The sequence below is a fragment of the Schistocerca gregaria genome, chromosome 5, assembly GCF_023897955.1.
Source record: "Schistocerca gregaria isolate iqSchGreg1 chromosome 5, iqSchGreg1.2, whole genome shotgun sequence".
Taxonomy (NCBI): domain Eukaryota; kingdom Metazoa; phylum Arthropoda; class Insecta; order Orthoptera; family Acrididae; genus Schistocerca; species Schistocerca gregaria.
Window position 1 is genome coordinate 60323527 of NC_064924.1, and position 17806 is coordinate 60341332.

The window sequence follows — 17806 nt, forward strand, 5'->3', positions numbered from 1 at the left end:
CCATTACGGTCGGTGGAAGGCAATGGTGAACCACCTCCACCAGGACCTTGCCTAGTACAGAGGCGGGTCAAGAATTTTCACCTGCCTCGAGATGACTGGGTGTTGGTTGTGTCGTCTTCATCATTATCATTCATACCCATTACGGTCGGAGGAAGACAATAGCAAACCACCTCCACTAGGACCTTGCCTAGTACAGAGGCGGGTCAGGGATTTTCACCTGCCTCGACATGACTGGGTGTTGGTTGTGTCGTCTTCATCATCATCATTCATCCCCATTACGTTCGGAGGAAGGCAATGGCAAACCACCTCCGCTAGGACCTTGCCTATTACCGAGGCGTGTCAGGGATTTTCAATTGCCACGAGACGACTGGGTGTTGGTTGTGTCGTCTACATCATCATCATTCATCCCCATTGCGGTCGGAGGAAGGCAATGGCAAACCACCTCCGCTAGGACCTTGCCTAGTACAGAGGCGGGTCAGGGATTTTCACCTGCCTCGAGATGATTGGGTGTTGGTTGTGTCGTCTTCATCAGCATCATTCATCCCCATCACGGTCGGAGGAAGGCAACAGAAAACTACCTCCGCTAGGACCTTGCCTAGTACAGAGGCGGGTCAGGGAATTTCACCTGCCTCGAGATGACTGGGTGTTGGTTGTGTCGTCTTCATCATCAGTCATCCACATTACAGTCGGAGGAAGGCAACGGAAAACTACCTCCGCTAGGACCTTGCCTAGTACAGAGGCGGGTCAGGGATTTTCACCTGCCTCGAGATGACTGGGTGTTGGTTGTGTCGTCTTCATCAGCATCATTCATCCCCATCACGGTCGGAGGAAGGCAACAGAAAACTACCTCCGCTAGGACCTTGCCTAGTACAGAGGCGGGTCAGGGATTTTCACCTGCCTCGAGATGACTGGGTGTTGGTTGTGTCGTCTTCTTCATCATCAGTCATCCCCATTACAGTCGGAGGAAGGCAACGAAAAACTACCTCCGCTAGGACCTTGCCTAGTACAGAGGCGGGTCAGGGATTTTCACCTGCCTCGAGATGACTGGGTGTTGGTTGTGTCGTCTTCATCATCATCAATCATCCCCATTACGGTCGGAGGAAGGCAACGGAAAACTACCTCCGCTAGGACCTTGCCTACTACAGAGGCGGGTCAGGGATTTTCACCTGCCTCGAGATGACTGGGTGTTGGTTGTGTCGTCTTCATCATCATCATTCATCCCCATTACGGTCGGAGGAAGGCAATGGCAAACCACCTCCGCTAGGACCTTGCCTAGTACAGAGGCGGGGCAGGGATTTTCACCTGTCTCGAGATGACTGGGTGTTGGTTGTGTCGTCTTCATCATCATCATTCATCCCCATTACGGTCGGAGGAAGGCAACGGAAAACTACCTCCGCTAGGACCTTGCCTAGTACAGAGGCGGATCAGGGATTTTCACCTGCCTCGAGATGACTGGGTGTTGGTTGTGTCGTCTTCATCATCATCAGTCATCCCCATTATAGTCGGAGGAAGGCAACGGAAAACTACCTCCGCTAGGACCTTGCCTAGTACAGAGGCGGGTCAGGGATTTTCACCTGCCTAGAGATGACTGGGTGTTCGTTGTGTCGTCTTCATCATCATCATTCATCCCCATTACAGTCGGAGGAAGGCAATGGCAAACCACCTCCGCTAGGACCTTGCCTAGTACAGAGGCGGGTCAGGGATTTTCACCTGCCTCGAGATGACTGGGTGTTGGTTGTGTCGTCTTCATCATCATCATTCATCCCCATTACAGTCGGAGGAAGGCAATGGCAAACCACCTCCGCTAGGACCTCGCCTAGTACAGAGGCGGGTCAGGGATTTTCACCTGCCTCGAGATGACTGGGTGTTGGTTGTGTCGTCTTCATCATCATCATTCATCGCCATTACGGTCGGAGGAAGGCAACGGAAAACTACCTCCGCTAGGACCTTGCCTAGTACAGAGGCGGGTCAGGGATTTTCACCTGCCTCGAGATGACTGGGTGTTGGTTGTGTCGTCTTCATCATCATCAGTCATCCCCATTACAGTCGAAGGAAGGCAACGGAAAACTACCTCCGCTAGGACCTTGCCTAGTACAGAGGCGGGTCAGGGATTTTCACCTGCCTCGAGATGACTGGGTGTTGGTTGTGTCGTCTTCATCATCATCTTTCATCCCCATTACGGTCGGAGGAAGGCAACGGAAAACTACCTCCATTAGGACCTTGCCAAGTACAGGGGTGGGTCAGGGATTTTCACCTACCAGGAGATGACTGGGTGTTGGTTGTGTCGTCTTCATCATCATCATTCATCCACATTACGGTCGGAGGAAGGCAACGGAAAACTACCTCCATTAGGACCTTGCCTAGTACAGAGGTGGGTCAGGGATTTTCAGCTGCCACGAGATGACTGGGTGTTGGTTGTGTCGTCTTCATCATCATCATTCATCCCCATTACAGTCGGAGGAAGGCAATGGCAAACCACCTCCGCTAGGACCTTGCCTAGTACAGAGGCGGGTCAGGGATTTTCACCTGCCTCGAGATGACTGGGTGTTGGTTGTGTCGTCTTCATCATCATCATTCATCCCCATTACGGTCGGAGGAAGGCAACGGAAAACTACCTCCGCTAGGACCTTGCCTAGTACAGAGGCGGGTCAGGGATTTTCACCTGCCTCGAGATGACTGGGTGTTGGTTGTGTCGTCTTCATCATCATCAGTCATCCCCATTACAGTCGAAGGAAGGCAACGGAAAACTACCTCCGCTAGGACCTTGCCTAGTACAGAGGCGGGTCAGGGATTTTCACCTGCCTCGAGATGACTGGGTGTTGGTTGTGTCGTCTTCATCATCATCTTTCATCCCCATTACGGTCGGAGGAAGGCAACGGAAAACTACCTCCATTAGGACCTTGCCTAGTACAGGGGTGGGTCAGGGATTTTCACCTGCCAGGAGATGACTGGGTGTTGGTTGTGTCGTCTTCATCATCATCATTCATCCACATTACGGTCGCAGGAAGGCAACGGAAAACTACCTCCATTAGGACCTTGCCTAGTACAGAGGTGGGTCAGGGATTTTCAGCTGCCACGAGATGACTGGGTGTTGGTTGTGTCGTCTTCATCATCATCATTCATCCCCATTACAGTCGGAGGAAGGCAATGGCAAACCACCTCCGCTAAGACCTTGCCTAGTACAGAGGCGGGTCAGGGATTTTCACCTGCCTCGAGATGACTGGGTGTTGGTTGTGTCGTCTTCATCATCATCACTCATTCCCATTACGTTCGGAGGAAGGCAATGGCAAACCATCTCCGCTAGGACCTTGCCTAGTACAGAGGCGGGTCAGGGATTTTCACCTGCTTCGAGATGACTGGGTGTTGGTTGTGTCGTCTTCATCATCTACACTCATCCACATTACGTTCGGAGGAAGGCAATGGCAAACCATCTCCGCTAGGACCTTGCCTAGTACAGAGGCGGGTCAGGGATTTTCACCTGCCTCGAGATGACTGGGTGGTGGTTGTGTCGTATTCATCATCATCATTCATTCCCATTACGGTTGGAGGAAGGCAACGGAAAACTACCTCCGCTAGGGCCTTGCCTACTACAGAGGCGGGTCAGGGATTTGCACCTGCCTCGAGATGACTGGGTGTTGGTTGTGTCGTCTTCATCATCATCACTCATCCACATTACGTTCGGAGGAAGGCAGTGGCAAACCACCCCGCTAGGACCTTGCCTAGTACAGAGGCGGGTCAGGGATTTTCACCTGCCTCGAGATGACTGGGTGTTGGTTGTGTCGTCTTCATCATCATCATTCATCTCCATTATGGTCAGGGAAGGCAATGGAACACTACCTCCGCTATTACCTTGCGTAGTACAGAGGCGGGTCAGGGATTTTCACCTGCCTCGAGATGACTGGGTGTTGGTTGTGTCGTCTTCATCATCATCAGTCATCCCCATTACAGTCGGAGGAAGGACACGGAAAACTACCTCCGCTAGGACCTTGCCTAATACAGAGGCGGGTCAGGGATTTTCACTTGCCTCGAGATGACTGGGTGTTGGTTGTGTCGTCTTCATCATCATCTTTCATCCCCATTGCGGTCGGAGGAAGGCAACGGAAAACTACCTCCATTAGGACCTTGCCTACTAGAGAGGCGGGTCAGGGATTTGCACCTGCCTCGAGATGACTGGGTGTTGGTTGTGTCGTCTTCATCATCATCTTTCATCCCCATTACGGTCGGAGGAAGGCAACAGAAAACTACCTCCATTAGGACCTTGCCTAGTACAGAGGTGGGTCAGGGATTTTCACCTGCCACGAGATGACTGCGTGTATGTTGTGTCGTCTTCATCATCATCATTCATCCCCATTACGGTTGGCGGAAGGGAACGGAAAACTACCTCCGCTAGGTCCTTGCCTAGTACAGAGGCGGATCAGGGATTTTCACCTGCCACGAGATGACTGGGTGTTGGTTGTGTCGTCTTCATCATCATCATTCATCCCCATTACAGTCGGAGGAAGGCAATGGCAAACCACCTCCGCTAGGACCTTGCCTAGTACAGAGGCGGATCAGGGATTTTCACCTGCCTCGAGATGACTGGTTGTTGGTTGTGTCGTATTCATCATCATCATTCATTCCCATTACGGTCGGAGGGAGGCAACGGAAAACTACCTCCGCTAGGACCTTGCCTACTACAGAGGCGGGTCAGGGATTTGCACCTGTCTCGAGATGACTGGGTGTTGGTTGTGTCGTCTTCATCATCATCACTCATCCACATTACGTTCGGAGGAAGGCAGTGGCAAACCACCCCGCTAGGACCTTGCCTAGTACAGAGGCGGGTCAGGGATTTACACCTGCCACGAGATGACTGGGTGTTGGTTGTGTCGTCTTCATCATCATCATTCATCCCCATTACGGTTGGAGGAAGGGAACGGAAAACTACCTCTGCTAGGTCCTTGCCTAGTACAGAGGCGGATCAGGGATTTTCACCTGCCACGAGATGACTGGGTGTTGGTTGTGTCGTCTTCATCATCATCATTCATGCCCATTACAGTCGGAGGAAGGCAATGGCAAACCACCTCCGCTAAGACCTTGCCTAGTACAGAGGTTGGTCAGGGATTTTCACCTGATCGAGATGACTGGGTGTTGGTTGTGTCGTCTTCATCATCATCACTCATTCCCATTACGTTCGGAGGAAGGCAATGGCAAACCATCTCCGCTAGGACCTTGCCTAGTACAGAGGCGGGTCAGGGATTTTCACCTGCTTCGAGATGACTGGGTGTTGGTTGTGTCGTCTTCATCATCATCACAAATCCACATTACGTTCGGAGGAAGGCAATGGCAAACCATCTCCGCTAGGACCTTGCCTAGTACAGAGGCGGGTCAGGGATTTTCACCTGCCTCGAGATGACTGGTTGTTGGTTGTGTCGTATTCATCATCATCATTCATTCCCATTACGGTCGGAGGAAGGCAACGGAAAACTACCTCCGCTAGGGCCTTGCCTACTACAGAGGCGGGTCAGGGATTTGCACCTGCCTCGAGATGACCGGGTGTTGGTTGTGTCGTCTTCATCATCATCACTCATCCACATTACGTTCGGAGGAAGGCAGTGGCAAACCACCCCGCTAGGACCTTGCCTAGTACAGAGGGGGGTCAGGGATTTACACCTGCCTCGAGATGACTGGGTGTTGGTTGTGTCGTCTTCATCATCATCATTCATCTCCATTATGGTCAGGGAAGGCAATGGAACACTACCTCCGCTATTACCTTGCGTAGTACAGAGGCGAGTCAGGGATTTTCACCTGCCTCGAGATGACTGGGTGTTGGTTGTGTCGTCTTCATCATCATCAGTCATCCCCATTACAGTCGGAGGAAGGACACGGAAAACTACCTCCGCTAGGACCTTGCCTAATACAGAGGCGGGTCAGGGATTTTCACCTGCCTCGAGATGACTGGGTGTTGGTTGTGTCGTCTTCATCATCATCTTTCATCCCCATTGCGGTCGGAGGAAGGCAACGGAAAACTACCTCCATTAGGACCTTGCCTACTAGAGAGGCGGGTCAGGGATTTGCACCTGCCTCGAGATGACTGGGTGTTGGTTGTGTCGTCTTCATCATCATCTTTCATCCCCATTACGGTCGGAGGAAGGCAACAGAAAACTACCTCCATTAGGACCTTGCCTAGTACAGAGGTGGGTCAGGGATTTTCACCTGCCACGAGATGACTGCGTGTATGTTGTGTCGTCTTCATCATCATCATTCATCCCCATTACGGTTGGCGGAAGGGAACGGAAAACTACCTCCGCTAGGTCCTTGCCTAGTACAGAGGCGGATCAGGGATTTTCACCTGCCACGAGATGACTGGGTGTTGGTTGTGTCGTCTTCATCATCATCATTCATCCCCATTACAGTCGGAGGAAGGCAATGGCAAACCACCTCCGCTAGGACCTTGCCTAGTACAGAGGCGGATCAGGGTTTTTCACCTGCCTCGAGATGACTGGTTGTTGATTGTGTCGTATTCATCATCATCATTCATTCCCATTACGGTCGGAGGGAGGCAACGGAAAACTACCTCCGCTAGGACCTTGCCTACTACAGAGGCGGGTCAGGGATTTGCACCTGTCTCGAGATGACTGGGTGTTGGTTGTGTCGTCTTCATCATCATCACTCATCCACATTACGTTCGGAGGAAGGCAGTGGCAAACCACCCCGCTAGGACCTTGCCTAGTACAGAGGCGGGTCAGGGATTTACACCTGCCTCGAGATGACTGGGTGTTGGTTGTGTCGTCTTCATCATCATCATTCATCTCCATTATGGTCGGGGAAGGCAATGGAACACTACCTCCGCTATTACCTTGCGTAGTACAGAGGCGGGTCAGGGATTTTCACCTGCCTCGAGATGACTGGGTGTTGGTTGTGTCGTCTTCATCATCATCAGTCATCCACATTACAGTCGGAGGGAGGACACAAAAAACTACCTCCGCTAGGACCTTGCGTAGTACAGAGGCGGGTCAGGGATTTTCACCTGCCTCGAGATGACTGGGTGTTGGTTGTGTCGTCTTCATCATCATCTTTCATCCCCATTGCGGTCGGAGGAAGGCAACGGAAAACTACCTCCATTAGGACCTTGCCTACTACATAGGCGGGTCAGGGATTTGCACCTGCCTCGAGATGACTGGGTGTTGGTTGTGTCGTCTTCATCATCATCACTCATCCACATTACGTTCGGAGGAAGGCAGTGGCAAACCACCCCGCTAGGACCTTGCCTAGTACAGAGGCAGGTCAGGGATTTACACCTGCCTCGAGATGACTGGGTGTTGGTCGTGTCGTCTTCATCATCATCATTCATCTCCATTATGGTCGGGGAAGGCAACGAAACACTACCTCCGCTAGGACCTTGCCTAGTACAGAGGCGGGTCAGGGATTTTCACCTGCCTCGAGATGATTGGGTGTTGGTTGTGTCGTCTTCATCAGCATCATTCATCCCCATCACGGTCGGAGGAAGGCAACAGAAAACTACCTCCGCTAGGACCTTGCCTAGTACAGAGGCGGATCAGGGATTTTCACCTGCCTCGAGATGACTGGGTGTTGGTTGTGTCGTCTTCTTCATCATCAGTCATCCCCATTACAGTCGGAGGAAGGCAACGAAAAACTACCTCCGCTAGGACCTTGCCTAGTACAGAGGCAGGTCAGGGATTTTCACCTGCCTCGAGATGACTGGGTGGTGGTTGTGTCGTCTTCATCATCATCATTCATCCCCATTACGGTCGGAGGAAGGCAACGGAAAGCTACCTCCACTAGGACCTTGCCTACTACAGAGGCGGGTCAGGGATTTTCACCTGCCTCGAGATGACTGGGTGTTGGTTGTGTCGTCTTCATCAGCATCATTCATCCCCATCACGGTCGGAGGAAGGCAACAGAAAACTACCTCCGCTAGGACCTTGCCTACTACAGAGGCGGGTCAGGGATTTTCACCTGCCTCGAGACGACTGGGTGTTGGTTGTGTCGTCTTCATCATCATCAGTCATCCACATTACAGTCGGAGGAAGGCAACGGAAAACTACCTCCGCTAGGACCTTGCCTAGTACAGAGGCGGGTCAGGGATTTTCACCGGCCTCGAGATGATTGGGTGTTGGTTGTGTCGTCTTCATCAGCATCATTCATCCCCATCACGGTCGGAGGAAGGCAACAGAAAACTACCTCCGCTAGGACCTTGCCTAGTACAGAGGCGGGTCAGGGATTTTCACCTGCCTCGAGATGACTGGGTGTTGGTTGTGTCGTCTTCTTCATCAGCAGTCATCCCCATTACGGTCGGAGGAAGGCAATGGCAAACCACCTCCGCTAGGACCTTGCCTAGTACAGAGGCGGGTCAGGGATTTTCACCTGCCTCGAGATGACTGGGTGTTGGTTGTGTCGTCTTCTTCATCAGCAGTCATCCCCATTACAGTCGGAGGAAGGCAATGAAAAACTACCTCCGATAGGACCTTGCCTAGTACAGAGGCGGGTCAGGGATTTTCACCTGCCTCGAGATGACTGGGTGTTGGTTGTGTCGTCTACATCATCATCATTCATCCCCATTACTGTCGGAGGAAGGCAACGGAAAAGTACCTCCGCTATTACCTTGCCTACTACAGAGGCGGGTCAGGGATTTTCAACTGCCTCGAGATGACTGGGTGTTGGTTGTGTCGTCTTCATAAGCATCATTCATCCCCATCACGGTCGGAGGAAGGCAACAGAAAACTACCTCCGCTATGACCTTGCCTAGTACAGAGGCGGGTCAGGGATTTTCACCTGCCTCGAGATGACTGGGTGTTGGTTGTGTCGTCTTCATCATCATCAGTCATCCACATTACAGTCGGAAGAAGGCAACGGAAAACTACCTCCGCTAGGACCTTGCCTAGTACAGAGGCGGGTCAGGGATTTTCACCTGCCTCGAGATGATTGGGTATTGGTTGTGTCATCTTCATCAGCATCATTCATCCCCATCACGGTCGGAGGAAGGCAACGGAAAACTACCTCCGCTAGGACCTTGCCTAGTACAGAGGCGGGTCAGGGATTTTCACCTGCCTCGAGATGACTGGGTGTTGGTTGTGTCGTCTTCTTCATCATCAGTCATCCCCATTACAGTCAGAGGAAGGCAACGAAAAACTACCTCCGCTAGGACCTTGCCTAGTACAGAGGCGGGTCAGTGATTTTCACCTGCCTCGAGATGACTGGGTGTTGGTTGTGTCGTCTTCATCATCATCATTCATCCCCATTACGGTCGGAGGAAGGCAACGGAAAACTACCTCCGCTGGGACCTTGACTACTACAGAGGCTAGTCAGGGATTTTCACCTGCCTCGAGATGACTGGGTGTTGGTTGTGTCGTCTTCATCATCATCATTCATCCCCATTACCGTCGGAGGAAGGCAATGGCAAACCACCTCCGCTAGGACCTTGCCTAGTACAGAGGCGGGGCAGGGATTTTCAGCTGCCTCGAGATGACTGGGTGTTGGTTGTGTCGTCTTCATCATCATCATTCATCCCCATTACGGTCGGAGGAAGGCAACGGAAAACTACCTCCGCTAGGACCTTGCCTAGTACAGAGGCGGGTCAGGGATTTTCACCTGCCTTGAGATGACTGGGTGTTGGTTGTGTCGTCTTCATCATCATCAGTCATCCTCATTACAGTCGGAGGAAGGCAACGAAAAACTACCTCCGCTAGGACCTCCCTAGTACAGAGGCGGGTCAGGGATTTTCACCTGCCTAGAGATGACTGGGTGTTGGTTGTGTCGTCTTCATCATCATCATTCATCCCCATTACGGTCGGAGGAAAGCAATGGCAAACCACCTCCACTAGGACCTTGCCTAGTACAGAGGCGGGTCAGGGATTTTCACCTGCCTCGAGATGACTGGGTGTTGGTTGTGTCGTCTTCATCATCATCATTCATCCAAATTACCGTCGGAGGAAGGCAACGGAAAACCACCTCCGCTAGGACCTCGCCTAGTACAGAGGCGGGTCAGGGATTTTCACCTGCCTCGAGACGACTGGGTTTTGGTTGTGTCGTCTTCATCATCATCATTCATCCCCATTACGGTCGGAGGAAGGCAACGGAAAACTACCTCCGCTAGAACCTTGCCTAGTACAGAGGCGAGTCAGGGATTTTCACCTGCCTCGAGATGACTGGGTGTTGGTTGTGTAGTCTTCATCATCATCAGTCATCCCCATTACGGTCGGAGGAAGGCAACGGAAAACTACCTCCGCTAGGACCTTGCCTAGTACAGAGGCGGGTCAGGGATTTTCACCTGCCTCGAGATGACTGGGTGTTGGTTGTGTCGTCTTCATCATCATCATTCATCCCCATTACCGTCGGAGGAAGGCAATGGCAAACCACCTCCGCTAGGACCTCGCCTAGTACAGAGGCGGGTCAGGGATTTTCACCTGCCTCGAGATGACTGGGTGTTGGTTGTGTCGTCTTCATCATCATCATTCATCCCCAATACGGTCGGAGGAAGGCAACGGAAAACTACCTCCGCTAGGACCTTGCCTAGTACAGAGGGGGGTCAGGGATTTTCACCTGCCTCGAGATGACTGGGTGTTGGTTGTGTCGTCTTCATCATCATCAGTCATCCCCATTACAGTCGAAGGAAGGCAACGGAAAACTACCTCCGCTAGGACCTTGCCTAGTACAGAGGCGGGTCAGGGATTTTCACCTGCCTCGAGATGACTGGGTGTTGGTTGTGTCGTCTTCATCATCATCATTCATCCCCATTACGGTCGGAGGAAGGCAACGGAAAACTAACTCCATTAGGACCTTGCCTAGTATAGAGGTGGGTCAGGGATTTTCACCTGGCACGAGATGACTGAATGTTGGTTGTGTCGTCTTCATCATCATCATTCATCCACATTACGGTCGGAGGAAGGCAACGGAAAACTACCTCCATTAGGACCTTACCTAGTACAGAGGCGGGTCAGGGATTTTCATCTGCCACGAGATGACTGGGTGTTGGTTGTGTCGTCTTCATCATCATCATTCATCCCCATTACAGTCGGAGGAAGGCAATGGCAAACCACCTCCGCTAAGACCTTGCCTAGTACAGAGGCAGGTCAGGGATTTTCACCTGCCTCGAGATGACTGGGTGTTGGTTGTGTCGTCTTCATCATCATCACTCATCCACATTACGTTCGGGGGAAGGCAATGGCAAACCATCTCCGCTAGGACCTTGTCTAGTACAGAGGCGGGTCAGGGATTTTCACCTGCCTCGAGATGACTGGGTGTTGGTTGTGTCGTCTTCATCATCATCATTCATCCCCATTATGGTCGGAGGAAGGCAACGGAAAACTACCTCCATTAGGACCTTGCCTACTACAGAGGCGGTTCAGGGATTTTCACCTGCCTCGAGATGACTGGGTGGTGGTTGTGTCGTCTTCATCATCATCACTCATAAACATTACGTTCGGAAGAAGGCAATGGCAAACCACCTCCGCTAGGACCTTGCCTAGTACAAAGGCGGGTCAGGGATTTTCATCTGCCTCGAGATGACTGGGTGTTGGTTGTGTCGTCTTCTTCATCAGCAGTCATCCCTATTACGGTCGGAGGAAGGCAATGGCAAACCACCTCCGCTAGGACCTTGCCTAGTACAGAGGCGTGTCAGGGATTTTCACCTGCCTCGAGATGACTGGGTGTTGGTTGTGTCGTCTTCTTCATCAGCAGTCATCCCCATTACAGTCGGAGGAAGGCAACGACAAACTACCTCCGATAGGACCTTGCCTAGTACAAAGGCGGGTCAGGGATTTTCACCTGCCTCGAGATGACTGGGTGTTGGTTGTGTCGTCTTCATCATCATCATTCATCCCCATTACTGTCGGAGGAAGGCAACGGAAAAGTACCTCCGCTAGGACCTTGCCTACTACAGAGGCGGGTCAGGGATTTTCAACTGCCTCGAGATGACTTTGTGTTGGTTGTGTCGTCTTCATCAGCATCATTCATCCCCATCACGGTCGGAGGAAGGCAACAGAAAACTACCTCCGCTAGGACCTTGCCTTGTACAGAGGCGGGTCAAGGATTTTCACCTGCCTCGAGATGACTGAGTGTTGGTTGTGTCGTCTTCATCATCATCAGTCATCCACATTACAGTCGGAGGAAGGCAACGGAAAACTACCTCCGCTAGGACCTTGCCTAGTACAGAGGCGAGTCAGGAATTTTCACCTGCCTCGAGATGATTGGGTGTTGGTTGTGTCGTCTTCATCAGCATCATTCATCCCCATCACGGTCGGAGGAAGGCAACGGAAAACTACCTCCGCTAGGACCTTGCCTAGTACAGAGGCGGGTCAGGGATTTTCACCTGCCTCGAGATGACTGGGTGTTGGTTGTGTCGTCTTCTTCATCATCAGTCATCCCCATTACAGTCGGAGGAAGGCAACGAAAAACTACCTCTGCTAGGACCTTGCCTAGTACAGAGGCGGGTCAGGGATTTTCACCTGCCTCGAGATGACTGGGTGTTGGTTGTGTCGTCTTCATCATCATCATTCATCCCCATTACGGTCGGAGGAAGGCAACGGAAAACTACCTCCGCTAGGACCTTGCCTACTACAGAGGCTAGTCAGGGATTTTCACCTGCCTCGAGATGACTGGGTGTTGGTTGTGTCGTCTTCATCATCATCATTCATCCCCATTATGGTCGGAGGAAGGCAATGACAAACCACCTCCGCTAGGACCTTGCCTAGTACAGAGGCGGGGCAGGGATTTTCAACTGCCTAGAGATGACTGGGTGTTGGTTGTGTCGTCTTCATCATCATCATTCATCCCCATTACGGTCGGAGGAAGGCGACGGAAAACTACCTCCGCTAGGACCTTGCCTAGTACAGAGGCGGGTCAGGGATTTTCACGTGCCTCGAGATGACTGGGTGTTGGTTGTGTCGTCTTCTTCATCAGCAGTCATCCCCATTACAGTCGGAGGAAGGCAACGAAAAACTACATCCGCTAGGACCTCCCTAGTACAGAGGCGGGTCAGGGATTTTCACCTGCCTAGAGATGACTGGGTGTTGGTTGTGTCGTCTTCATCATCATCATTCATCCCCATTACGGTCGGAGGAAGGCAATGGCAAAGCACCTCCGCTAGGACCTTGCCTAGTACAGAGGCGGGTCAGGGATTTTCACCTGCCTCGAGATGACTGGGTGTTGGTTGTGTCGTCTTCATCATCATCATTCATCCAAATTACCGTCGGAGGAAGGCAATGGCAAACCACCTCCGCTAGGACCTCGCCTAGTACAGAGGCGTGTCAGGGATTTTCACCTGCCTCGAGATGACTGGGTGTTGGTTGTGTCGTCTTCATCATCATCAGTCATCCCCATTACAGTCGAAGGAAGGCAACGGAAAACTACCTCCGCTAGGACCTTGCCTAGTACAGAGGCGGGTCAGGGATTTTCACCTGCCTCGAGATGACTGGGTGTTGCTTGTGTCGTCTTCATCATCATCTTTCATCCCCATTACGGTCGGAGGAAGGCAACGGAAAACTACCTACATTAGGACCTTGCCTAGTACAGAGGTGGGTCAGGGATTTTCACCTGCCACGAGATGACTGGGTGTTGGTTGTGTCGTCTTCATCATCATCATTCATCCACATTACGGTCGGAGGAAGGCAACGGAAAACTACCTCCGCTAGGACCTTGCCTAGTACAGAGGCGGGTCAGGGATTTTCACCTGCCTAGAGATGACTGGGTGTTGGTTGTGTCGTCTTCATCATCATCATTCATCCCCATTACCGTCGGAGGAAGGCAATGGCAAACCACCTCCGCTAGGACCTCGCCTAGTACAGAGGTGGGTCAGGGATTTTCACCTGCCTCGAGATGACTGGGTGTTGGTTGTGTCGTCTTCATCATCATCATTCATCCCCAATACGGTCGGAGGAAGGCAACGGAAAACTACCTCCGCTAGGACCTTGCCTAGTACAGAGGGGGGTCAGCGATTTTCACCTGCCTCGAGATGACTGGGTGTTGGTTGTGTCGTCTTCATCATCATCAGTCATCCCCATTACAGTCGAAGGAAGGCAACGGAAAACTACCTCCGCTAGGACCTTGCCTAGTACAGAGGCGGGTCAGGGATTTTCACCTGCCTCGAGATGACTGGGTGTTGGTTGTGTCGTCTTCATCATCATCTTTCATCCCCATTACGGTCGGAGGAAGGCAACAGAAAACTAACTCCATTAGGACCTTGCCTACTACAGAGGCGGGTCAGGGATTTTCACCTGCCTCAAGATGACTGGGTGGTGGTTGTGTCGTCTTCATCATCATCACTCATAACCATTACGTTCGGAAGAAGGCAATGGCAAACCACCTCCGCTAGGACCTTGCCTAGTACAAAGGCGGGTCAGGGATTTTCATCTGCCTCGAGATGACTGGGTGTTGGTTGTGTCGTCTTCATCATTATCATTCATCCCCATTACGGTCGGAGGAAGGCAACAGAAAACTACCTCCGCTAATACCTTGCCTACTACAGAGGCGGGTCAGGGATTTTCACCTGCCTCGAGACGACTGGGTGTTGGTTGTGTCGTCTTCATCATCATCAGTCATCCACATTACAGTCGGAGGAAGGCAACGGAAAACTACCTCCGCTAGGACCTTGCCTAGTACAGAGGCGGGTCAGGGATTTTCACCGGCCTCGAGATGATTGGGTGTTTGATGTGTCGTCTTCATCAGCATCATTCATCCCCATCACGGTCGGAGGAAGGCAACAGAAAACTACCTCCGCTAGGTCCTTGCCTAGTACAGAGGCGGGTCAGGGATTTTCACCTGCCTCGAGATGACTGGGTGTTGGTTGTGTCGTCTTCTTCATCAGCAGTCATCCCCATTACGGTCGGAGGAAGGCAATGGCAAACCACCTCCGCTAGGACCTTGCCTAGTACAGAGGCGGGTCAGGGATTTTCACCTGCCTCGAAATGACTGGGTGTTGGTTGTGTCGTCTTCTTCATCAGCAGTCATCCCCATTACAGTCGGAGGAAGGCAACGAAAAACTACCTCCGATAGGACCTTGCCTAGTACAAAGGCGGGTCAGGGATTTTCACCTGCCTCGAGATGACTGGGTGTTGGTTGTGTCGTCTTCATCATCATCATTCATCCCCATTACTGTCGGAGGAAGGCAACGGAAAAGTACCTCCGCTAGGACCTTGCCTACTACAGAGGCGGGTCAGGGATTTTCAACTGCCTCGAGATGACTGGGTGTTGGTTGTGTCGTCTTCATCAGCATCATTCATCCCCATCACGGTCGGAGGAAGGCAACAGAAAACTACCTCCGCTAGGACCTTGCCTTGTACAGAGGCGGGTCAAGGATTTTCACCTGCCTCGAGATGACTGAGTGTTGGTTGTGTCGTCTTCATCATCATCAGTCATCCACATTACAGTCGGAGGAAGGCAACGGAAAACTACCTCCGCTAGGACCTTGCCTAGTACAGAGGCGAGTCAGGAATTTTCACCTGCCTCGAGATGATTGGGTGTTGGTTGTGTCGTCTTCATCAGCATCATTCATCCCCATCACGGTCGGAGGAAGGCAACGGAAAACTACCTCCGCTAGGACCTTGCCTAGTACAGAGGCGGGTCAGGGATTTTCACCTGCCTCGAGATGACTGGGTGTTGGTTGTGTCGTCTTCTTCATCATCAGTCATCCCCATTACAGTCGGAGGAAGGCAACGAAAAACTACCTCCGCTAGGACCTTGCCTAGTACAGAGGCGGGTCAGGGATTTTCACCTGCCTCGAGATGACTGGGTGTTGGTTGTGTCGTCTTCATCATCATCATTCATCCCCATTACGGTCGGAGGAAGGCAACGGAAAACTACCTCCGCTAGGACCTTGCCTACTACAGAGGCTAGTCAGGGATTTTCACCTGCCTCGAGATGACTGGGTGTTGGTTGTGTCGTCTTCATCATCATCATTCATCCCCATTATGGTCGGAGGAAGGCAATGGCAAACCACCTCCGCTAGGACCTTGCCTAGTACAGAGGCGGGGCAGGGATTTTCAACTGCCTAGAGATGACTGGGTGTTGGTTGTGTCGTCTTCATCATCATCATTCATCCCCATTACGGTCGGAGGAAGGCAACGGATAACTACCTCCGCTAGGACCTTGCCTAGTACAGAGGCGGGTCAGGGATTTTCACGTGCCTCGAGATGACTGGGTGTTGGTTGTGTCGTCTTCATCATCATCAGTCATCCCCATTACAGTCGGAGGAAGGCAACGAAAAACTACCTCCGCTAGGACCTCCCTAGTACAGAGGCGGGTCAGGGATTTTCACCTGCCTAGAGATGACTGGGTGTTGGTTGTGTCGTCTTCATCATCATCATTCATCCCCATTACGGTCGGAGGAAAGCAATGGCAAAGCACCTCCGCTAGGACCTTGCCTAGTACAGAGGCGGGTCAGGGATTTTCACCTGCCTCGAGATGACTGGGTGTTGGTTGTGTCGTCTTCATCATCATCATTCATCCAAATTACCGTCGGAGGAAGGCAATGGCAAACCACCTCCGCTAGGACCTCGCCTAGTACAGAGGCGTGTCAGGGATTTTCACCTGCCTCGAGATGACTTGGTTTTGGTTGTGTCGTCTTCATCATCATCATTCATCCCCATTACGGTCGGAGGAAGGCAACGGAAAACTACCTCCGCTAGAACCTTGCCTAGTACAGAGGCGGGTCAGGGATTTTCACCTGCCTCGAGATGACTGGGTGTTGGTTGTGTCGTCTTCATCATCATCAGTCATCCCCATTACAGTCGAAGGAAGGCAACGGAAAACTACCTCCGCTAGGACCTTGCCTAGTACAGAGGCGGGTCAGGGATTTTCACCTGCCTCGAGATGACTGGGTGTTGGTTGTGTCGTCTTCATCATCATCATTCATCCCCATTACGGTCGGAGGAAGGCAACGGAAAACTACCTACATTAGGACCTTGCCTAGTACAGAGGTGGGTCAGGGATTTTCACCTGCCACGAGATGACTGGGTGTTGGTTGTGTCGTCTTCATCATCATCATTCATCCACATTACGGTCGGAGGAAGGCAACGGAAAACTACCTCCGCTAGGACCTTGCCTAGTACAGAGGCCGGTCAGGGATTTTCACCTGCCTAGAGATGACTGGGTGTTGGTTGTGTCGTCTTCATCATCATCATTCATCCCCATTACCGTCGGAGGAAGGCAATGGCAAACCACCTCCGCTAGGACCTCGCCTAGTACAGAGGTGGGTCAGGGATTTTCACCTGCCTCGAGATGACTGGGTGTTGGTTGTGTCGTCTTCATCATCATCATTCATCCCCAATACGATCGGAGGAAGGCAACGGAAAACTACCTCCGCTAGGACCTTGCCTAGTACAGAGGGGGGTCAGGGATTTTCACCTGCCTCGAGATGACTGGGTGTTGGTTGTGTCGTCTTCATCATCATCAGTCATCCCCATTACAGTCGAAGGAAGGCAACGGAAAACTACCTCCGCTAGGACCTTGCCTAGTACAGAGGCGGGTCAGGGATTTTCACCTGCCTCGAGATGACTGGGTGTTGGTTGTGTCGTCTTCATCATCATCTTTCATCCCCATTACGGTCGGAGGAAGGCAACAGAAAACTAACTCCATTAGGACCTTGCCTAGTACAGAGGTGGGTCAGGGATTTTCACCTGGCACGAGATGACTGGGTGTTGGTTGTGTCGTCTTCATCATCATCATTCATCCACATTACGGTCGGAGGAAGGCAACGGAAATCTACCTCCATTAGGACCTTGCCTAGTACAGAGGCGGGTCAGGGATTTTCATCTGCCACGAGATGACTGGGTGTTGGTTGTGTCGTCTTCATCATCATCATTCATCCCCATTA